The following is an 18,201-nucleotide window of genomic DNA, read 5'->3' as shown; positions in this document are numbered from 1 at the left end:
TGTAACATTTGTATCAATAGCGATTGGGAAAGGTTCGCGATCGATCGTTGTTTAAGATCGACGAAGGATTTATGGAGTTCAGTGGAATTCGGTTTTAGTCGTGTTATTCGCGATTCGAGTTCGTGGGAGAACGTTCGTGGATGGGAGTATTGAACGGCTAGGGACTTTATTTTGATAACTTTTTTCGAGCTTACTCTTTAGAGTGAATTTTCGATGCGTTGAATAAATTAGATTTAATCCTGTTAAATGTTAAATTGTGAAATAAGGATGATGCCGTAAAATAAGGGAAGAAAAAAATAATAATAAAACATGGAAATAATAATTGAAAGTATGGGAAATATAATAATCTTTGAAAATTCTTGATGGAAAACTGTTAAAAGATAGTAGAAGTAGATAATGCAGTCAAATTGAATAACCACCCCATTATCGTTATTCCTCAAAATGAAAGTTCTTGCATTTTGCATATCGATAAAATTACCCATTATCGATGATACACTTCAAGAAAAAATTAATTATCGAATTATCTTCATTCCATTATCTTCACTCATCCAATCTCTTTTTTATTAAATTCTTTCCAAAGAAAATTTATATATATAATTATACAAAAATAATCAAAATAGTTAAAAAAAAATAAATGTATTCCTTTCGAAACGAGCAATAAAATCTCTTTTGCAAAAATAATGTTACACAAAGTATTACAATATCGACCCTCTTTCGGGAATTATCTCGTACATCCTCGCGAAGAGGAAAAGAATTCACTCTATAAAAGTATTATCTCCTTAAACAAGCTTCATCTCGGTGATATTCTCCCGAACTTCGGCCAGGAAGCATTATATCCTCGCCTAGAAAATAGAAGAATCGGTCGCAATAATATCATCGTTACTCTGCCAAACGGGGAATTACGATATTCCAGAAAGAAATTTTCTTCTTCGTACTATTTTTTTTTTTTTCCACTTCCATTTCGTTCACGCTCCCATTCAATTATGTATGCTAATATTCTGTACGCAAATTAATTATTAATAGACGGCTTCGAAATAACAAACGCGCAACGATAATCATAAATAACTGATAATAATGATAAATAAATATCGGGATACAAAGATCGAATTTCATTGGGCCATCGATAATTCATGAACGCGATAAAACAATAGGAATAAACGCGGTTCGATCACACGGAACGAAATTAAAATTATTGTATCCGTGCAATTTCGTTTTCGTGATGAAAATAAAATCATCGATGTTTATTCAAATGCTAAATATTCGGAGGAAATATCGATAATTGTTTTTCTTGAAATTTTTAAAATTTCATAACTGAATTAATTCTTCTTCGAGAGTTTCGTCTTTTCGATGGAAGAATCTTGATTTTGCGTTGTAATAAATTTCACGTAATTTTAATGACGCAACCAGAATGGTTTCAGAAACAATACATCGACTACAATATTCATCTGCAAGATTCGCGTGCAACATTCCTCCAGTTCTAATTGAGAAACCACACAAATTCTGGCGTTAAACGACGAGCGAGATATCATCTCAAATTTTCTTAATTCAACTTTAGAACAAAATAGATAAAATTGAATCAGAATCGATAATAAATCAAGAATTCTTATCGACAAATAATAATTGAAATAAAGATTTAGAATAAATAATATACACTTCTTCAATTTCCAATTTGAAAAGGAGAAATCTTTCGATTAACAAACGCGGAATAATAAACGTTATCAGTGCATATGCACAGGAGATATCTCTGGAATTTTATTCCATTCTCGGATGGAACGATTCTCATGGAAGAATCAACGACATTCGCCAATTGGATGGGAGGAAGGGCCATTGATCACGATAGTCGAGAACACGCGACTTATCGCGTTTGCACGCCTTTTCACGCTTTTGTTCTCGCACGGTCGAACGACCATCACCGTTGCGAGTTAATGAATTCGTGAAATGTGCGTTTGCCAAGGGATTTATTTATTTATCCCGCGCTCAATGGCCGCCCCATTATCCCGGCAGAGACAATGGCGCCGCCGTTTCATGGCTGCACCATATTATGCATACGTAGATACGTAATACGGTGTAACATTAGGGGACGTCCAGTTATTTGTATTATATTATAGATACGTGTCCACGTGCTCGTCTTTTGAATATTCATGCATTCTCGTGGACGAGATGTTGTAAACTAACGGGAGAAAAATGATGATGTATACCGGGCTTGCGTTGAGAAGTTTAATCTCAGGAAGATTTATTCGAGGTTATATTTCGAGGGTGTTGAGACGTTTTGAATCGTGGTTTCGAGCTTGGTTTGCTAAGAGAATTTCGACATGAGAATAAATGGAGGGGGGAGGAAAAAAAATAAAGAGGGATCAGAAGTTTTAAAGTTCATTTGAGGTTATGTTCAACAAGAGAGATGTTAAAATTATGAGTTTGTTCGAAAAAAAAAACTTTAATCCGAAAGTGTTATTCTTTTTTGAAAAGAGAGAAAAATAAAGATGGAAGGTTTATTCGAGGTTAAATTCGCCGATACTATTATAATATTAAGATTATTGTGTCAAAGAAAATTTAGAAGAGAGGATGTGTTTCAATTCACAAATTCGATCAACTTTTATATCATCATTTTGACGCTCTCCCCTGCATAATCCTGATGGAGTGGAGGAAGCTTCTTAAGCCTCGAGGCTTAACTTGGATATTTCTGTCTTACGTCAAAAAGCTAAGTTCCCTGACAAACGTGTCGTAAATTTTATCAATCCTCTTTAACTTCTCCCATCCACGATTCAAGTTTAGAAGCTGGTAATGTCGAAACTTTTTAATGTTCGAGGACAAATGCCTAACTAACAAATGATTTATTTAATCATCTTATAACTTTCTTCCAACAAATTTTTTAAATATCAAAATAAATTTATACAATTATTAAAACACATCAATTATTATTTCAAGTATTTCCAATCTGATATTCAGAAATTTGTTGCCATTTGTTATAGAGATTTCGATTTGATGAATTTTAACGAGAAAAAGATACACGTTAAAGGATTCGAATTTAAATTAAACCATTTTTTTTTCCCTTAAAGATCAAAGCTCTCACATTAATTAACTTTGTCGCTCGTCCTTCATCTTCGACTTCTCGCTAATCGATTATAACTTTTTTTCCCTTGACCATTATTTGTTCCATTGACTCGAGTTTCGTTCTCGAGCAAATATCGAATGGAATTTTTCATTCCATTTTCGACGATGTTCTATTGTTGATTTTCGGCCTGGTTTTTATTCCAAAATACGATTTTCTATCGAAAAAGCAAATTTCATACTCGATGTAGGAATATTTACTCGAGCAAAAGTAAGAAAGCTCGTCTTTTATTATTACTTCTCATTAAAATATTTGATCTGATTTTTCTAAAATCATTTATTTTATTCCTCAGAACAGAATATTTCTAAATTTCTTCAAAATTGTTTATTTAATTCTTTTCTTAACTTTTGTTTAAATTAGTTGTAATTCTGATGGTTAAATTTAAAAAAAAAATTCAACTGTTTCAATTTATCCTTTCTTTCGTTTCATTTCATTCCCCAATCGATTGTTCTTTCTACTTTCAAAATTTTCCCCACTGAAAAAAGTTTTTGTTTTCGCGATGCGAAAAAAAAAAGAAAATCGTTTTTATGCCAGCAAATGTTCGCGCAACGTTGAAACTCGCGCACGATGTTTATATGAAATTTTATAAACTCTCTGATTCAATGACGATTCTCGGAATAACGTACGTAGGTATTTTAGAGGAGACAGAGTGCAGAATACGTGCAAGTAACCGACTCTAACCACTGTAAAGGGAAATGAATCGTTTGTAGTCAGACTCAGTGCCGCGAAACCGGCGAAATTATATTTTCATGCAATTTCTTGGCGGAATATCTGTCAAGAATTTGTTAAGTTTGACGCAGAATTTTGCGAATGAAAAATTATTTATTCGCTAATTCTAAACAATTAGCTCGTTCACATTTCTAATTTAATATTAAAAAGTTCCTCTTCCATTAACTTTTTCTATTTATTTAATTATTTTTACTTTTTTCACTCTCCACAGTATTTTTGTTTTTAAAGAGTTTTTAATTCACTTCCATCTCGTTACGTTAAATAATTAAAAGCTTGGAATATTTTTCGTCAGGGAAATTTGGTCGATACTTTTCCATTGTGAAAACACATTTTCTTCCTTTCTTTATTTTCAAAGGTGTCCATGAAAAAAGGAAAAAATAGTCAGATGATAGCTTTAACACCATTTTTACATATATGCATGTATATTCAATTGGTATGGCTGTTTCATATAACTGCTTTGCCAACAGATCCTTCCAATACTTCCTTTACAATACCTTATTATTAGCAATACGTATACAACATATTCATAGAAATTCTATAAAAATATATATCTGCTCGAAACTAATCAACCATTTTTCAATCGTTAAAATTACAAATATATATATATATTCTTTTTTTTTTTTTTAATTTTGAATATTGTTTTCCAGAAGCATAAAATAATGTATAAATTTTACAACGATCAAACAATGTCGATACCGAATTTTCAATATTTCTCTTCAACGCCAATATACTTGTAGCGTACAATTTATAAAACGAAACTTGCAATGAATTTATCCCATGTCAAAAAACTCATCACCTCCAATAACCATTCCATGCATCAAACGTTCAATCACCAAAATTACAGAAACTCGAAATCCTTTCGAGAACAATTTTCCGATGAATCGAATATTAATTTCGCAACGATTATACAGCATCAATGATATTTCTTGTACAAAGGTTTACTGGTGTTGCAAATTAAGGAAAAAGTTTTCGAACGATTGTAAATCTCGATCGTAAACGATCATTTCCACAACGAACGTTTCCACGCCAGCGGGATTGGATTCGTGGAATTTATGCAAATAGTCAAATACCAAACTTCCTGTCATTATAAATTAACTGTAAATACATTAAATTTGCAATTAAATTGCAAATTTCCGTATCTCGTTATTCGAATGTATTCGAGAAAATTCCACAGTAATTTTGCGCAGTTTAAACCCATCACTATCGATCGTCTGATAAATTAACTATAAATACGATCAATGATAAAATTGACGAAACCTTTGAATCCTTTGATTCATCATGATATATATTTCCTTTACATTCCTTTTCTTCTTCAATTTCACCCCCTCGATGCTCTATCAATCACATTTGTTTCTTTTTACGAATGTCTCTATATTTTCATTTTATATTCCTCTTAAGAATTTCTCCTCTTGTAATGGTCGATGCCATGCGAGCAAATCTACAGTCTTAACGCTGGAAATAAAAATTTTTATTAGCTACGAAGGTGGAGATCTCTTAGCTAGGATAAGCCTATATACAGGGTGTAAAATCTTTAGAGTATGGAAACATCGTAACATTTAAAAATTATATTTTACTTTCGATGTCTCGTTTTCCTCTTTTTTTTACTAATTTTAATTTCTCCTCTTATAATGGTCGCCATGCGAGCAAATCTACAGTCTTAACCCTGGAAATAAAAATTTTTATTAGCTACGAAAGTGGAGATCTCCTAGCTAGGATAAGCCTATATACAGGGTGTAAAATCTTTAGAGTATGGAAAAATTCATAAACATCTGTATTCGTAATATTTAAAAATTATATTTTACCTCTGATGTCTTGTTTTCCTGTCTTTTTTTTTTACTGATTATGAAGAATGCTCCAGGGAATATAAGATAGATATAGAATAACAAAAAGAATAATTAAGAAGAATTCACGAAAATTTCTATTCCATCAAGATTTAAACATACTCAAAAAAATATCCTCTTCAATATAAAAGATTCGAATCCATTTCCATATAAATAAAAAATCACAATACGAACGGTACATAATAAATTAACCATCCAATCGATAAAATAACGTAAAATCCTTTACACAACCACTCTAAAAAAAAAAGAATCAATTATAAAATCAGAACGCGTTAGAATTAGAAACAATCACGGAATAAACATAAAATATTATTGACATTAATCCAAGTTTACTCGAGGGGGTTTCAACCCTCCCATTCCTTCCATCCGACTCGGCGGATATCGCGATGAATTTCCGTTTAAACGAAAGAATTGCGGGGGATTTATTTCGCGGACACCGTGTACATGCCAGGTTTACGGCGCGTATATCCACGACGCCGACGTCGCGACGGGCGCCGATACAGGTCGACCCGTGGCGCCCTTTAATATCGCGAAACGCGGGCCGGGGTGCAGCTGCTCGATGAATAGGCCGTCTGTCTCTCGGCCAACTTCCTCCCCGTCTCTCTCTCTCTCTCTCTCTCTCCATCCTCCGCGCCTTTTCTCTCTCTCTCTCTTTCTATCTCTCCTCCTCCATTCGACCCCTCCTTTCTCGTTAAGAAACCGCGGCGAGTTGACTCTGCGTTAAGCGGAGGATACTTTGCTCGTTTCTTTCTCGCCACCTCGAGAAGTTGGCGAATGAAAAAACGAAGGGAGAGAGGGAAGGAGGAGGAAAAGGAGGAGGAGGAGGAGGGGTTGCTTTTCTTCCTCCTCTTTCTTTCGCCCTCCTTTCGAGAGGGGAGTCTTTGTCTCCCGCGCCTTTTCGCGCTTCCGGGACGTCGCATCGTCCCATTAAGAGGGGGAGGAGGGGGAGGCTGCGATTTCACGCTGCTGATGTTCCCGAGATTCCGTGCCGGGTTTGCATTCTTAATGATGCTGCGGGGTGAGACAGGGATGGAATAATTAGGTGAAGGTGATTATTTGAGATTCTTTTTTTTGGGGGGGAGGTAAGGGTGGATTGTGTTTAATTTTTATCTTTTTGATTTTTCATCTTCTTGGTTGAATTCTTTTGTGTTTAAAAAGTTATAATATTCTGATTAACGATATACGTATTATCGTGAACGAATTGTGAACGTCGTAAGTATATCCAACAATATTTTTTGATAAAAAAGAAGTGTTATAATCAACAACAGAATTCGAAATCCCAGAAACCTAGTACACGTTCATTAGCGCCATCAGCGTTCCATTTGAACTTCATTTATCTCCCAATAGAGTTGCCCACAATTTACAATTAAACGATACACACCGCCAAACGCGACGAGTTAAACGGTTTCTCCCCACTCGTTAAACCGTCTCGTAAAACACAGCCCACCGTACCAGAATCTCTCCGCCAAATCTTCTTACCCTTCAACCACAATTATTCGAGAACCGTTTCTGCAAAATAGTTCCACTCCATCTCGTCCGACCAAACAGAATCAAGATCGAAATGGAGCGAAAGAAAAAAAAAAAATGGAGAAGAAAATCTAAAACGGGTCGTCGACTTTCAAATTTTCGGGGGAGACCCCTCGAAAGGAGAGGATTATCCGGAAGTACGGGGGAGGGAAGAAAAGACCGAGGAGGATTTCTTTTCAAAGGTTAATGGCTCGGCTCGAGTAACGAGCGGCCAAACTTGTCGAGGAGAGAAGGATCCGAGAGGATCGAGAGAAATTTCTAAAGGCTCTCGCTCTATGTACAACCCCTTTTCGCCGATTTTAATACCGTTCAACCCCTTAATTACGAGATCGTCTCGCGTGGATTTTCCGTCCACCTTAGTCTAAGACGTCTAAAGACGTTTAACTGTTGCTAAGTATGTGGAAAAATTATTGTGATTGAGCCTTGAAATTGGCAAGTGGATTTTGTCTGATTTGTCAGAGCGAGTGTTTCCATTTTTATGTTCTTCTTCTCTGGTTTTTCGATCGAATATTTTGATTATTGCGATGAGTGGAGATTGTAATTTTATGGTAGTTTTTTGAAGATTACTCGTGGTCGAATCATCGGGAAAATTTTTATTATTTTCTTGTCACGTGAATTTTGTATTTTTGTAGATTTTTTGAAGGGTTGCTTGTGGTTTAACAGAAATGAATTATCATTCTTTCGTTCTGTGAATTTTTCTTACTCTTTTTTTTGTAAATGGATGGACTTTATATAATATTCACGATCGTTTAGGAAATTTATAATCGAAATTGAATTCGAGGAGAAGATTGTGTTAAAAAATATTTTGTTCACGAATCCAAAGGTTGTGGAGTAAATATCGTCGATTCTACGTCAGTTCTCTAAGAATAAATTTCTATTCTTTGAAATAATGCAACGTCAAGGTCGTCAACCATCCTTGAACATCTCGATTGCTCGATTTCACAATCTTCTTGCCTATATTCTTCCCATAAATCGTAGCAGTGTGAAGAAACATAATTGAATAATCGTCGAAGCTACACACTTTTTAGAACCTCTTTCATTCCAAAAAACTTCACCATTCGATTAATTAAAAGATTTTCTATATTATAACAAATATCTATACGACAAAAGTTTTTCGAAACTCTTCTAATCTAATTCAACATATCAATTCCATTGCAATTAACAGTGCCGTTTATTTATTCTTTTTTTTCTATCTTTTCAACCATCTTTTCTTTAGCTTGTTTGACAAATTGCCTCCACTTGACTCATGATTATTTTATTCTATTTGCCAATTCTCCCCTTCTTCTACTTATCCATCCTCCTCCATTTCTACTCTCAATACGACTATTTATCATGTTACTCGTCTTACTTGACCAACAACACTTTATTTACATATCTCTCTGAATTTTTTTTATCCCATTACCAATTTTTATTATTAAAATCCCTTCAATTCCAAGAACGAAAATTTCCACTTGCGCTTTACTCCTTGCTGCAACGAAGAAATTACGCCACAGAAATCCACAAATCCCTCCCTCCTAATGGAGGATTAATTCTTCGACCAGAAAACTCGGCACGGCATTCATCTAGTTTCCTTTAAAAATAATTATTACACTCCTGTTTACCGAGAAGAGGTTCAATTTCCCCTTAATGGCTGTTCATTCAAAATGTGTCTGTGGTCATTCGAAGGTGCTCGAGTTTATAATCTCGTCGATGTATTCGAAAAAGCGTTTCCATGTTTGAGCGGCGAGCTTCTCGTTCGAATTTCCCGCGAAATTCGATAGTTTCGTGAAGAGGAGGGAAGGGAGGGAAACGAAGTGAATATTTTGGGAGGTGAAACAATGGATGGAAAGTAATTTCACTCGCGTTGAATTGAATAATGGGAATTTGGGTTGGGAGGCGTGGTTAATGGGTTCGTTGGAGGAAGTGATTGAGGAAAAGGGGGGAGGGAGGGGAATTGGTAATGGCGATGACAAGCGGGGTTAGGCTCGATAAATTGATGGAACTCGCGATCACGTGGATGGATCGAGATAAATTTAACAGATCCATTAACTTTTTTTCTTTTTCCACTTCTTGTTTTAATGTTTATAAAGCTTGATTTGTTATTCACATCGTGGATCGAGACAAATTCAGCTTGGTTTGATTATAAGAATAAAGTTAAGAGTCTTTTCATCTCGTTTATATCTCGTGCAAATATCAAGCGTTCCTCCTTCGAAAATCTTACATGAAATTCTCTGTTAAGTAGAGAAATATTTATCCTCCTAAATGAAATTGAAAATCCTTTTCTGTAAACTTTCCTTACAACTTCAGTTTGCCGAATGTTTGTCCATGTTGCAACACAAATTCCTCCGAGTCTCGATCATCGAAAATTCGCTCAATTTCTCTCTCTCTTTCCTTCTCTTGAAAAAAAATATATATGTATACACATACACAGAGAAAGAAATAAGTCACACTTGACCAACATGACACACCTCTCACCCCAAAGCGCCGAAATTGCGGAAATAAAAATAGGCCATCGTCGGTTCGTTCAATCGAAGGCCCTCGAAACTCGATAAAAGTCCTCCGTTTTCTTGGACGATTCTCCATGACGATCCAAATAAAAAAAAAAAAAGATAAAAGAAATTGTTCACAATAATATATCCATGTCCAATTTGGCGCGAAAAATACGAAAGATTCGAATCGATCTTTCTTCGAAGGAAACTTCAATCCCGATGATTAAATCGAAACGTAACTTAATTCGTGGAACGTGAGCCTTTTTTTCTCCTCTCGATAAAAAAATAGAGGAAGAGAAAAAGAAAAGAAAAAGCATGGAAAGAGGATAAAGAGGAAGAGGAGAGAGAGAGAGAGAGAGAGGAGGATTGCATTGTCTTATTGTACGGGGTTCGACGCGCTGATTACGCGATCGGGTATCTGGCGATGATGGTGGAAACAATGCGTGAACGATGGATGAAAAGGCAAAATAAAAAAAGGATATCTCGAGGCGGGGGCAAAGAATTTGTTAAGAGATAACTCGACATAGGGGACGAGTGTATTTCTCTGTTGGCAATAATGGATAAACTGGAACGCCTTGATTGCGTTCCGTTGTTTAGAAATCGAATTTTCATGCCTCTTTTGAGATTCTTCTTCTTCTTCTTCTTCTTCTTCTTTTTTTAGAGGAATTTTTCTTTCTCCATTTAATTTTGTTTCTTTTTCTTTTCCTCTTTTTGAGGTTGAAGTTAGTTTTGCTTTTAGATGGGGGGTTGAAAATTGAATTTTTATAATCTATTGGAATTTTGAAGTTTTGAAGACAGGTTCAATTTTTTTCTTTTGGATCTATTTCTCGATTTATTTATTGATTCTTGATACTTTTTCGCAAATTGTGGATATATCTTTAGAATTCCATTGCGAAGGTTTCTTCATTTTGGGTATTCGATACTTGATGTACCTTTCTTTTGTTTGGATAGAGTTATAAGGGAATTTTTAATTCCATCTTGTTCTGAAAAAAAACTTTCTTCATTTTTTTTTTATACAATTACAATTAAAAATAAGAGTATCCTTCACTCTTCCACTGTTTTCTTTATTTGAATATTTTATACCGCATGCATATTTCCTCCTCCTCTTTTTTTTTTCTTCTTTTAGTAAAGTTTTCATAAAGCTACGAAATTATTTTCCACTCTTCATTCGTACAATCTAATTGTCATTTTCTGTTTTGAAATTTTTATTATATTTCTTCGTTCTTCAATCACACTGAAAAAAAATATATGTTTCTATTAAACTTTTAAACAATCTTTCCACCTCTATTCTAATAATTCTTCTGAAAAATTGTTTCTCTTCATTTATATATCCTCAGGCGCACGACTAGCACATGTTTCTCTCGAGTTTCCTTCAAAATTAAAGTGCCCGTGAAAGTTTCTTTCTAATGGAATATTTTCGGTAGAATACGTACGACTGCGGCTTAACAAGTTTAAAGATCCTTGGATCCTGACTGATTTCCTTACGAATTAGTTTAGAAAAATTATTATACAACTCTTCCAAATCCTTTCCATGAAATTTTACTGTAATATCTCACTCTCGAATATCAAACGAATATTAAATCTTTCTTTTAATAATTAATCGATAATCCAACTATTGTTCGATTAACAACCAGATCCCATACAAGAAACGAGACTACAACGTAATTTCCAATAAAAAAATATTTCCAAAAATATCTTAAAACTTAACTCGTTCGATACAACTCTTCCAAATCCTTTCCATGAAATTTTACTGTAATATCTCACTCTCGAATATTAAATCTTTCTTTTAATAATAAATCGATAATCCAAATATCGATCGATTAACAACAGGAATTTCTCATACGAAACTATAATACGAGGCTACAACGTAATTTCCAATAAAAAAATATTTCCAAAAATATCTTAAAACTTAACTCGTTCAATTACTTACAACCCCTTCAGAAAGATTAATTAAACCAACCTCCTCTCACCGTCTCCTCCCCATAAATTATCAAGTCATCAAGCCGTCCATTTATCGGCCTCCTAGTTAGGACAGCCGGATTGCCGAGATGGCACGCGTGGTTTCCACGCTTTGTCGTCGTTACGTTCCTGCGGAACACCTCTGCCGACCGCAGATTCCGCGAGGCAAAATCGAATTTCTCCCTCGTTCGCGCCCTCGTCACTCCCTCCCAAACTATATTTACAGCTCGAATTCCGGCGGTTTGGACAAACAACCCCTTCCTCCCCTCCTCTAAAACTTCCGGATGACTGGCCGGAAACGGGGATTGTCACACGAGGATTGCTCCTTCCTGCTCGACCAGGTGATGGATCCTCGCGACAGTTGGATTTCCCAATTAGGAAAAAGGATTTCCCAATTAGAGCGTTGATATTCCTTCAAATAGGTCGAATTCCTGAAAGAAGGTTTCGTTTTTTACTGTATTTATTTGGATTATCGTTAATATTATTATTAAAATTTAGGAGGAGGAAGGAGGAGTTTTGATAACATTCGTTCACTTATCAATTTCTTTTTATCGATACTTCATCTTGCACGTATTTTCTTGTTTAAATTATTATTTATTTTCCCTCGCTCCAATGATCGGGAAAGTAATTATATTTCTTATTACGCAGGAGTCGTGGAATTGATTGATTTAGTTGAAGGGAATATTCCGGAGAGAAAGAATTTTCATATCACGAGGCGCACCGGATTTTCGAATCGGAAATTTTCGATTCCACTTTCATGGATTATTCCCCGGGAAGACAAAGGTGAGCCGTGTAAAAAAAAGAAAAAAAAAAAAAAAAAACTCGGGGAAAAATTCGCTCGACACGGCAGAAAGTCCGGAATTATGGTTGTTATTGGAACAGCCGAGTGCACGGGGATTCGAGTGTCGCGTGTGGATTCGTTTTTCTTGCGGATCGTATCAAAACCGGAGTCATTTGCGTGTCTTCCGGCGAAAAAAAAAAAAAAAGAGAGGAAGAAGAAAAAAAACGCCATTTCGTGATTGCCGTGGAAAAGAAGGGAGGAAGGGAGGAGGATACTGTCTCGAGGGTTATGTATTATTTATCCGTCTGTTTTCTTCGAGCATAGATGTAAGGATTTTTATCCACGCGTGAAAATTTTTCAATTAAATATTTGAAATATTTTTTATCGATTTTTTCTCTTTCTCTCTCTCACTCTTTTTTTCAAAGAAATAAATCGTCGCAATATTATTGAGAATGAGTACGAAAATTTTAATTGCTTATTGGAATAATTTGAACAGATGAGAGATTAGTTTTAGTTTTAATCTAAAATGGGAAAGAAATAGAACGATAGAAGATGACAGATTAAAATAGGAAAATGAATATTTAAATTTCGCTCATCGAGAGTTATTTTCGTTTAAAATCATTTACCTATAATTCGTGGATATATTCGTGGATGATTGTCGTGTCGGAGGAACATCATTGAACACGAGTAACAATCGTTGAACGTATTTTGAATGGATCTTGTTCCACGTTTATCGTGGGGGAATATGTTCAAAGTTTCCCTCGACGAAGCTAATAACTCAAATAAAAGTTAGATAACAGTTACTCGTGCGAACAAGTTGAATTTCTCTTTCATCATTCTTCCCCAAGAAAGCGTGCACTGAAACGGACGAAAAGATTTTTAATTTTCATTTTTGCAGTGGCATAATTTCTTAATTTGTAAAAGTATATATACTTTGCAGAATGGAGCGAAAATTTTTGTTAATTCTTCCTCAAATTTTTCAAAAATTTATCTTGAAAATAAGATAGGCAAAACTAGGGACTTTTGTTTTTTGAAATTTAAAATTTTTTTGATATATATCGAAAATAAAGCTGGCTTAAAACTAAGCTAAAATCGATATCGAAGAAATCCATCGAGTATTTTTCGATATTTGTGCAATTTTTATATAAAAATAAAATTCAAGGGAAAAAATATCATGGTAAAATAATTAATTGTAATCAATTATTTGATCAAAATTAAGAAATTATATTTCGGTTGACGATAAGATTTTTTTTTTTTTATTATTTTTTCTAACCAAAAATAAGTAATTTTGTTAAGAGAATAAGATCTTTTAAAATACAGATTTAATTATATCACTGTGTGAATTCCTCTTCTCGTAGAATTCGTAATTCACACATTGCAATTTGACAAATATGAACACTCGGCATGAAAATGGTGTAACAGCTTTAAGCATTCGTATTCCTAAGCACATAGCACTCATTAGGGTGACTAGTATGTCGAGAGAGAGCGAAGTTTACAACAAGAGGGAGCATAATGCTCGTAATTGCATCTAACTCGCTAACAATATTCACTGAACTTTTCCTGGAATAAAACGAATATTTAATAAAAAAAAGAAAAATAGTTAAGTTTTTGAAAATATTTTTTAAATTAATTTTTTCGAAAGGATTCCAAGTTTCGATAATTGTGAAAATTTTTCACGATAACTTTTGCGTGACGATACGCCATTGTTCTTCGAGACATTTTATATTATAAAAAGTTTTCTAAGAATCTTTTTATTGATCCATTACTTGAAAGATTAAATTTAAATTATTTTTTAATATTGATAAGTTTTTGATCGATAAACGAGATCAAAAATATTCACGTATAGATTAAATTTGGAGATTAAATAATAGTGTTCTTTTTTTGTAAATAATATGAATTGTAATTAATCTATACGCATTATATTTTAGAATTGATATAAAAAATTAATAATAAAAATTTATGCAAACTGGAAAATATAACAAAAAGAAATATTTAAAAGTATAATTTATTTTTACAATAATTTTGATATTAAAATTTCTCAAAATTTTCCAACGAAAAAAAGATGCATTTAAAATTCATTTTTTCTTTAAATAATCATAAATTTGTTATTTATTAATCAGCAAAAAATTTTCCCCATTTATCGAAACGTGTCCAATATTAAAGCAACCGGTCGTAAAAGTTCGTTTTATCTTTTTAACACGACTTGGAAAAAATTCCTATAAACTATTGTTTGTCCTTTAGAAGTTAATTTAAATCTACAAATATTCGAGAGAATAACAATTTCAATATCATAAAACTTCCCGTTGGTTTATCTTGATGGGGGATGAAACGAAAAATAATCGGGAAAATCCACCATTAACCGATTTCCAATAAAATAGAATCGAGAGGAATGCGGAGGAAATGGCCGATAAAACAGTGATGAAAATAAAATCCTTCCCTAAAGAATATTTATAGGGTGTAAAAAGAGGGTGGAAAGAAAAAGAATTAATAAAATACAGAACCAACTTAATTAATTTTCATCTCGATGTTAATTTATAACAACAATTTTCGTTTTCAAAATTAACTCCGCCATTTTTTCCTATTCGCCATTCCTCTCTATTCAAATTTCCCAGAATCGTAAGAAAGTATAATTTTTTCAAAATCCAGCTTCCAACTAATTTTTCTACTACTTTTTTCAATTTCACTTAAACTCTCTCTCTCTTACACGCTCTAACGAATTCTAACGTAATACGTTCATTTAAAAAACAAAAATTCTTCCCCTCCGACATTTGCAAATTAAATATCACGACGAAACGAAACGAAAAAAAATTTTAATCGAATCTTTCGAATTTCCACCGATCGAACGAAGGTAAAAAACAGAAAGGAAAAAAAAAAAAAACGTCCAAAAACGCACACGCACACATAGAGAGCCGGATATATCGAATTTTGGACGTGGACACTTTTTTTTTTTTTTTTCGAAACGATTCTTTCCAACTCTCGACTCGGTGGGATGAGGATGAATGCAATAGGAGAATGCAAATGACACTGACGTACGCGATATTGTGCAAATCGCAGAGAAAACGGAATCGCCGGTTGTGTATCCGTGTGTCGGTGTTTGAGCGACGAGCGTGAAATCCCCCTTTTCAATGTAGTTACGGGGACTTGACGGGTTGTGTATCTCCAACCAGTCCTTCTTCACCGCCGTTTCAGATCATAAATATCGCTTCGGGGCCGCGATCTTTCGTCATCGAGCAATACCAGGAATACTAGGAGGGGATTTTCTTCCCCTCTCTTTTTAATTTTTTCCCTTCTTTCTTTAGAAATAGAAATTCAATTCTAGATTGATTTTTCCTTGGTGCAAATAGATATATCTGTTGTTGGAAAAATAATTTTACAATTCTTGTTATAATTTCTTTTTCTAATTTTTCTTATCTGTAAAAAGGAAAAGTTGAACATTGAAAAATATTTCCAATTTTATATTTTATATTTTTATCATATCAATTTGCCTATCTCTCGTTTAAAGTATAAATTTATACATAACAAGTTTATATAGAATCAAACGAATATTGTTTAATTTACCATAAACATTTTTCAGAACATGTTTCTTCTCAAAATAAAAATTTCAAAACGTGCAATCAAATATTTTAATCAACGCGATTCGAATCCTTGTACCACTACCAATTAAACTACTTTTCTAGTTCCACGTCGAGCGAATCGTTTTAAATGTTTCCGCGAGATTCGCGAGATTTTTCACGATGAAACGGTAAATTACGAATAGTGTCTCGAATTTTATGGATGCAATATTGAATGCATCGACGTGTTTTTTTATTCGAAAAAGAAAAAAAGAAAAAGAAAGAAAAGGGAAGAAATCGAGGAACGAACGCGTCCCATTTTGCTTGTTAATTGATACTTTTTAAAAATCATACACACCTCTGCACTTAAGCGTCTCGATTATTTTCCACCATGTTGAAAAAAATCCTCCACGAAAATTCTCCCTTTATTTTCCAAAAGGATGTACTTTTAGATTTAGATTTACATCGCACATATGTTAAAATTCGTAAATTCATCGAAAGATTTCTTTCGTGTCGTCCCTGAAATTAGACAAAAAAATGTTAATGTAGATCTTGAAAGATTTTCAATAATGAAAATAAAAAAAAAAAATTCAGAAGGAAATGTTTCTCCAATTCTTCCACCTTACATTCTCTCTCTCTCTCTCTCTCTCTCTCTCTTCACATTTTTAAATGGAAGAGAGAAATGTTATAATTCCAGAAAAGGAAATTTTCAAACACAATATTGGTGAAGAATTAGAATAAATTAAAAATAAGAAAGTTAATGTAATAAAAGTTAGGTAGATTTAAATTTGAAAAAAAAAATGGCATGGTTTCAGCAGCATTTCGAAAGATCTATCATTTCTCTCTACGTTATAATCGTGAATGGGGATCGTTCCATCCAGTGATGGATAATACGTACAATCATCAGATTTGTAGGGCCATTAAACTCAAATCGGAAATGCGGTCGAGTAACTCGATTTGCTCGAGTTATTGGTAAATTCTTCGTTAATGTTCAATTTCGAGATTAAAAGAAGTCTCGTTTGCCTTCTCCTTAATAATTCTTCGCTCACAATGCGTGTATAAATCCGTTTTGGAAGTCGAGTGAATGATGAAATAAATTATTTTCAATGCTATAAATCATTTTTAAAATCGTATCTCGGAAGGAGACGATTTTTCGTCCCTTGAAATTATCCAGTTTTATTCCAATTAAAAATTAGAGAGAAACTTCGTAAGAAAATATTCCCGAGTTCTTAATCCGCGTGAATTATATAGCGGAATGTATTAAAGAGAATTATATATTAAAAGTTGTATTTCAAAGAAATACAATTTTCCTCCCTATAAAAAAAGAAAAGAAAAGAAGAAACAAATTAATTTTTAATTCCATTGACAAAAATTATTAAAATTATTTTCCCTTCGATTCGAAATACTCGAAGAATCCACTCTCACTCTAAATATTCTAATAACACGTTGTGCTTCGTCAAAGACCAGCGGAACAATAACCAAAATTCACATTCGTTCGGCGTATATATGTTTTGATACGAAACGAGGACGTTGATACTCGATTTACGATCGATTTAATAATTTCTATTTAGAAATTATACAACGAAACGACCTCGGCGCGCTTGTTTGTGTACACGCGTCTCGACTCGATTAAATATTTTCCTTCGGATCGAATTGTTTCGTTCGTCGACTCGGCTCGAATAATTCACAAGCCTTAACACAAAAGGCTATTGGCGCAGAAGGGGACGATATTAGAAACCGTGGGAAATTTTTAATAGACGCTCGCTATTTAAAGCGACCGAAATTCCCTTGTGATGATACGTGCGCAAGACGAAAAGGGGATGAAAAGAGGCATTGAATCTCTGAGGGAGGGGGATGATTTTTGCGATGATTTCTCTTGTGGAAATGGAATTTTTATTCCGACAAGGATACGAGGATAGTTTTTTTACTTTCAATTCATTCGATCGTTACAACACGAGATTTGTATTTTTTAATTTCATAAGTATGCATAATTTTTTAATGGATTTATCGTGGAAATGGAGTTTTTTCCGGAATGGAATTAAATAATTTTGCGGGATATATCGTGAAATGGATTTTGATTAGGTTATATTAAGTTAAATGCGTTAATTTAATCTTTTTTGAGGTTAAGTAATTTTTAATCATATATTTTTGACGTAGAGTTTTCAAAAAAGAAGAGATTTTGTATTGTTTATTGTTGGAAAATGCGATGTAAAATAAATGTAAGAGGGTTTAAATT

At 33.8% G+C, this 18,201-nt stretch overlaps 1 protein-coding gene and 1 long non-coding RNA gene across 5 annotated transcripts in view; one reads left to right on the top strand and one right to left on the bottom strand.

The window, feature by feature from the left end:
* LOC107964958 (uncharacterized PE-PGRS family protein PE_PGRS20-like) overlaps positions 1–18,201 on the top strand; it is a 68,458-nt gene that overhangs the window by 3,371 nt on the left and 46,886 nt on the right. The window lies entirely within an intron of this gene.
* On the bottom strand, positions 6–16,500 carry LOC107964959. Of its 3 annotated transcripts, none has more exons than XR_003305315.1 (5): positions 16,324–16,500; positions 13,041–13,272; positions 5,641–12,064; positions 5,413–5,501; positions 6–5,290 (listed from the first exon to the last, which is right to left on the bottom strand). It is a non-coding gene; the product is annotated as an uncharacterized LOC107964959 (long non-coding RNA). The 3 variants fall into 3 exon arrangements; XR_003305316.1 differs by lacking the exon at positions 13,041–13,272 and having other exon boundaries at positions 5,641–9,581; positions 9,654–12,064; XR_001704208.2 differs by lacking the exon at positions 13,041–13,272.

This window comes from Apis mellifera, linkage group LG9 (assembly GCF_003254395.2).
Source record: "Apis mellifera strain DH4 linkage group LG9, Amel_HAv3.1, whole genome shotgun sequence".
Taxonomy (NCBI): domain Eukaryota; kingdom Metazoa; phylum Arthropoda; class Insecta; order Hymenoptera; family Apidae; genus Apis; species Apis mellifera.
This window is presented reverse-complemented; position numbering and strand designations above follow the sequence as displayed.